The 6232-nt window shown below is 39.6% G+C and overlaps 1 pseudogene; it reads left to right on the top strand.

Annotated features, from left to right (window-relative positions):
- The first annotated feature begins 322 nt into the window (after nucleotides 1-322).
- Nucleotides 323-3117, top strand: LOC106608710 (uncharacterized; annotated as a pseudogene).
- The last annotated feature ends 3115 nt before the right edge of the window (nucleotides 3118-6232 follow it).

Genomic DNA, 6232 nt, shown 5'->3' with positions numbered 1-6232 from the left:
TGAATTTGTAAGGTATGCTTGAAAATCTACTGCATACTTATCACATAATATTATACTTTTAACCAAATTAAGTGAAGGATATTCATATATTCTCTTTACACATTGCCTCATTGTTGGACATCTTTGATTCAGCTGGTGCCCACATAGCAAACTATACGTTTCCCCCACAAAAAAAGATTCATCTAGACACCACAAACTGTCTATGCTTCACCCACCCTCAACATAATATCCTATACAGTAAGCACTGGTTCACTTTGCATGGATTCTATGAGTGATTTTTAGTTACGAAGACCATGGTTGGCTGAATAAGATGTTAACAAAAATGACACGTCCAGTTCGACCAATCACCAATAACACCATAGTTAAAGTGGGGTCTACATGGGTGGACTTTTCCACTCAAGACACAGGTTGTGAAGAGGACATCTTCAAATATGATATCACTGTGTCTGATACTGGCACTTCTTGTCTGCTTAAGGGATGTACACTCAGATACTTTATTTTTGCAATTCATAGATTTTTGGGGTATATAAAGAACTTGCGTAAGTAACGGATCATGTCTCTGTGTGTATTCTAGCTGCTGCACAATCCTCGGAAATTCATCTTGTTACAGCCAATGTTGGAGAGACAGTGACTTTGCACTGCTTCTATAAAGGCAACAGGGCACTGTACTTTATGTGGTACAAGGAAACATTGGGTGACAATCTTCAAATCTTATCAGTCTTTTACAAGTATAACAAGAATGCAACATTTTACCATGAATTTAAGGGTAACACTCGCTTCTCAGTGCAAAGCGGTGAAGAAATGAATCACCTAAAGATCTCAGACATGCAGCTCTCTGATTCAGCCACATATTACTGTGGGAACTCTTATGCCAACCAGGTGGAGTTTGAAGAAGGAGCCATTCTCATTGTGAAAGGTACAACATCTGAATTTACAAAGAAAGGAAATTGTAACACATTTTCTGCGACTATAATCTGAGGGCTTTTCATCTTTGCGTTTTTGATACAATGGCTTAATTATGCTGTATTTGCATAATCAGATATGACTGTGTATGATTTCAACAATGATAAGTTGGGACACAACATAGGGAACAGATTTACTGACTTATAAACCTTCCTGTCAGGTTCAGGGTCCAGAAACATGACTGTGCTCCAGCAGCCTGTGTCTGAGTCAGTCCAGCCAGGAGACTCTGTGTCTCTGAACTGTACAATACACACTGAGACCTGTGTAGGAGAACACAGTGTCTATTGGTTCAGACATGGCTCACGAGAATCCCGTCCAGGAATCATTTACTCCCATGGAGACAGGAGTGATCAGTGTAAGAAGATACCAGAGGCTGGGTCTCCTACACAGAGCTGTGTCTACAACCTCCCAAAGAGGAACCTCAGCCACTCTGAAGCTGGGACTTACTACTGTGCTGTGGCCTCATGTGGGGAGATACTGTTTGGGAATAGGACCAAGCTGGACATTCAAGGTAGTTGATACGGTTGAATCTTTTTCTTTATTTTACTAATCTACTGTGTAGAACATACATTTACTTGCTATTCTGAGCGTCCTCTATCAATGTTTGAATGTCCACAGGCCATAGGGCAGACCTTCTTCTCTTGGTGTACTGCCTGGGTGTAGGATTGGCTTTCTCGTTAATCCTGATCATTGTCCTTGCTTGCATCATGTACAAGATGAACCAGAGAAAGTGTCTGCAGTGCAGAGGTAAGTGACTCCCTTTTAGAAGTTGCTCTTCTTTAATATCACCATCTACAGATGTATCTGCAGTGGAAGAAGGAGTTGCATCTTTATCTTTGGGGTGTTTCTTTTCAGGATCCATCTCTCTGACAGCATGTACAGCAGTCTCTTCTACATCCAGGAATCCTTTACTCCCATGGAGACAGGAGTGATCAGTGTGAGAAGAGCCCTGAGGCTGGGTCTCCTACACAGAGCTGTGTCTACAACCTCCCCAAGAGGAACCTCAGCTTCTCTGATGCTGGGACTTACTACTGTGCTGTGGCCTCATGTGGGGTGATACAGTTTGGGAATGGGACCAAGCTGAACATTCAAGGTAAATCCCATTTAATCTGTAAATATCCCCAACAATACAGTATATTCGTGCAAGCAGCCTACCTCCAAATGACCTCATTTGTCTCAACAAGCTATACAATATCACCATCAGCTTTTGATGCCATACTTTACTGTTTGATGATCTTCCTAAGCGCTCATGAATACAATATGAATTCTCTGATACCCTTTCCACAGTTCCAGAGCATGATTCTCCATTTGATCTGAGTCCTACTGTTCTGGCCTTGGTCGTCTTCAACATCATTCTGGGGATAGTGACCCTTCTACTTGTCTGGGCGTTGTGCAGACAACAGAGATAGCAGAGGTATTACGTTATATCTAATGTATCCAATGTATGTGATGTTACAACTGATGTGTCTAATTTTACATGAATCTCTATGCAATGTACATTCTGTAAATATTCATTAAATGCCCAACATATCAGCATTGTTAATTAACTGTATGAGGTTAAAAATAGATAGATTGTCATAAAAAATAATAGCTGGCCTTTCTCTATTTCAATCTCTTTGAAGGGAGGACTGATGTCCCAATGTCTCAGAGAAATCAGATAAACTTGTCAACATTTATAAATATATAATATTTATAGTTTTTACAAGAAACTGCCATTTAACTTTCCTTACAGCTAGTACTCAACTTATTTGTGCATTTTTTGTTATTAAGCTTTCTTGCAAGTAATATGTCACTGTACTAGATGTAGCCTACTTATATTTGTGATCATTGTTTATTTTTCTGTGGAACTTCTGTCTGTCACTGTTCCACTGACTGTCAGGTCATTGTAGTGGGTGTACAGTCTGAACAGTCATTTCTTTTGTAGAGTGTTTTCTTCCATAGGAGAATAGAAACGTTATATAGTAGATCATGCTATCATCATAATGCATTTCCTCATGGCTCCAACCCCTCAGAATCAAGACAGTGACGTGTTTGAACTATGCAGCTGTCAGTTTCACCCCCAAGAAGAAGTCCTCCTCCTCTAGAAGAGTGAGAGAGAAGACCAGCAGAGAGGATGCAGTGTACTCTGATGTCAGATACCTGCAGCAGCAGTGAAATATATCACCACTGTCACAAAGACTACAAGAAGAAATGTTACTATTTGTAGCATAATTAAACTGCTTTTAGTAACAAACATTTGTATGGAATTTTCAATGTATCAAAGAAACTGTTGTTTTAACACCGTTTTGCGGGTACTATTTAATGAAGCTGCCAGTTGAGGACTTGTGAGGCATCTGTTTCTCAAACTAGACACTCTAATGTACTTGTCCTCTTGCACAGTTGTGCACCAGGGCCTCCCACTCCTCTTTCTCTTCTGGTTAGAGCCAGTTTGCGCTGTTGTGTGACGGGAGTAGTACGCAGCGTTGTACAAGATCTTCAGTTTCTTGGCAATTTCTCGCATGGAATAGCTCCATTTCTCAGAACAAGAATAGACTGAGGAGTTTCAGAAGAAAGGTCTTTGTTTCTGGCCATTTTGAGCCTGTAATCGAACCCACAAATGCTGATGCTCCAGATACTCAACTAGTCTAAAGAAGGCCAGTTTTATTGCTTCTTTAATCAGAACAACAATTTTCAGCTGTGCTAACATAATTGCAAAAGGGATCAATTAACCTTTTAAATTATAAACTTGGATTAGCTCACACAACGTGCCATTGGATCACAGGAGTGATGGTTGCTGATAATGGGCCTCTGTATGCCTATGTAGATATTCCATAAAAAAATCAGCTGTTTCCAGCTACAATAGTCATTTACAACATTAACAATGTCTACACTGTATTTCAGATAAATTTGATGTTTCTTATTGAACAAAAAATGTGCTTTTCTTTCAAAAACAAGGACATTTCTAAGTGACCCCAAACCTTTGAATGGTAGTGTACATAATATTAGCATCAACATACATTATAGTTTAATTCAATTTCACATATTTAATTGTTATTTTGGTTCAACCATAATGCATAGTAAGCATCATCAACAGGGGGAACATATTGGGTGTACGCTGATTAGCTCTAGAAAGAATATATCAATTTATAAGACTTTTTCAAAAAATATATAATTGTTCATAAGAAGTGCCTGAGATCACAGTCAATATTCAGATCACTAGGGGTCAATGTTTTTACATAGGATATCCAGTAAGCCTCCCTTTGTAGTAGTAGGATCTCCATGTTACCTCCTCTCCTTGGTAGAGCAACATGCTCAATGCCTGTGTATTTGAGGGAGGAGATTGGATGGTTAGCTTCAACAAAGTGAGCTGCTACTGGATAGTCAATGTTCTTACACCTGATTGAGTTGCGGTGTGCAGCTATGCGTTGTTTTAATTGTATTTTAATTTGTCCTACATAGGCTTTCCCACATGAACAGGTGATGAGATGATACCCCGAACAGGGTTTTTTCTACGTGTATGTGGGTGTCTGAAGGATGTGTTTATTGTGATATTGCACTGTGCGCATGAGACACATTTGTAGTTCCCATTTGGAATGTGTGTCAAGAGTGTCTGAGTGGGCTCAGGGGGCATGTCTAATCTCATGAAGCTATCTCCAATATTGCGACCACCGGGACATGGACTTGTACCCATGTACCAACTTACTATGAAAAAGTATATTTCTAGGGAGATTTCGCAAATACATCTTGTCTTGAGCTGCGAAGGATGACTTGAGTTTTAATTTGCCCATACTGATGTTGGTTTGTATCACTGTGGAATATTCTGGTATAATGAATACTTTTTTGGAGATGGTGCATATGCCATGAAGGTCAGTGAAGAAACTGAAAGTTTAGTAGCAAACTATGTTTCCAATTTGAATTTCAGTTTTTTTCCCATCAGAATGTCGAAATGTTATGTGGTTTTCTTTAGCCAATGATAGATAGATACAAGAAGGAATTATATATACAACGAGCTGTTTGTACGTGGATGCTATGAAAGTGAACTGTGTTTTCGTGTGATCAGGGGTGTATTCATTGCACCTATTCTGTTGAAAAACTCTAAAACGGAAGCAAACGGAACAAAATGGGGATAAACATACCTGAATTTGTCCAATAAAAACTATTGTTTGCAACTGTTGGACTAATGATTACACCCTTGATCAGCTAGATGCAGGAAACAGTGTGCAAGGCGGTATTGAATGTGTCACTGTCTGGCATCTTGATTACTCCAAATTCTCTCTACCAGTGAACCTACGTTGTAAACTTTCATTCATAGGCTAGATTGTAGCAACCTCATGATGAGTACAGGGAATATTTTTGAATCATGTAGTAGACAAAACATATTGATTTTACGTTGAGCTGGGTGAATGGAATATGAATGACAGTCATCCAATATGCTGTTATAGAAATAAGGCCATGTTCATTCAAAAACGTATCATCCTCCCTAATCTTAAACGGCACCGACCGCCACTGGTGTATACTAGCCTGTCTGTCAGATTAGAGTGAGAGGCAGGGGGTTGGCTGTCTTACATGACTGTAATGACAGTCCCTAGGCCTGATTGGCTGTTCTGAGACCAGCAGAGAGAAGGAAGAGGACAGCCTACTGTATCATCAGTCCTGCTTCTAACAGTGAACTCTGAAGATAATAAACTCCTGAATAATCAGATGATGATTAACATTAACATGTTTCAGATTTTTACACTATATCTACACTTATATGTACATTAATGAACAATCTTTTCAAGTGAAATGAAGTAGAAGAGTAATAATTACTATACGTTTTCTCCAAAGTCCACCAGGAACAACATGCCTATGTGTGATCGGTCACTTCAACCGCAGTTTATTGCGCCAGCAGAGTTTGATTCAAGCGTGAAAAGAGTCCTTCATAGGTGTCAGCTAATGGCCATTTCCTGCTGTTGGTTTTTTAACTGACATTAAAAAGGTGACAAATGCATCAACCACAGTGTGAGGTGACAGGAACTACGAGGCTGGAGCCAGTGTTGACCTGATATTATTGGTTAGTGAAGCGTTTCCCAAACTAGGGGTCGCCTGATGTGGGGTCACCTGATTTTAAACTAAGGGTCGCCAGAGAAACTCTGAAATAAAATAAAAACATAGCCGCTGGTTCATTGTACCGGGGTTACGTCAGTAACCTCTAGTAGCCGCTAGATGCGGTTGTAGTAAATAGAGCGGTTTCAGTTTTCTTCCTACAAATGTGACTATCTTAGGAATGGTTTAAACTAAAGCATATTAT

This window comes from Salmo salar, chromosome 07 (genome assembly GCF_965601325.2).
Source record: "Salmo salar chromosome 07, fSalSal1, whole genome shotgun sequence".
Classification (NCBI taxonomy): Eukaryota; Metazoa; Chordata; class Actinopteri; order Salmoniformes; family Salmonidae; genus Salmo; species Salmo salar.
The sequence above is the reverse complement of the archived record's forward strand: the minus strand, read 5'-3'. Positions and strand labels throughout refer to the sequence as shown.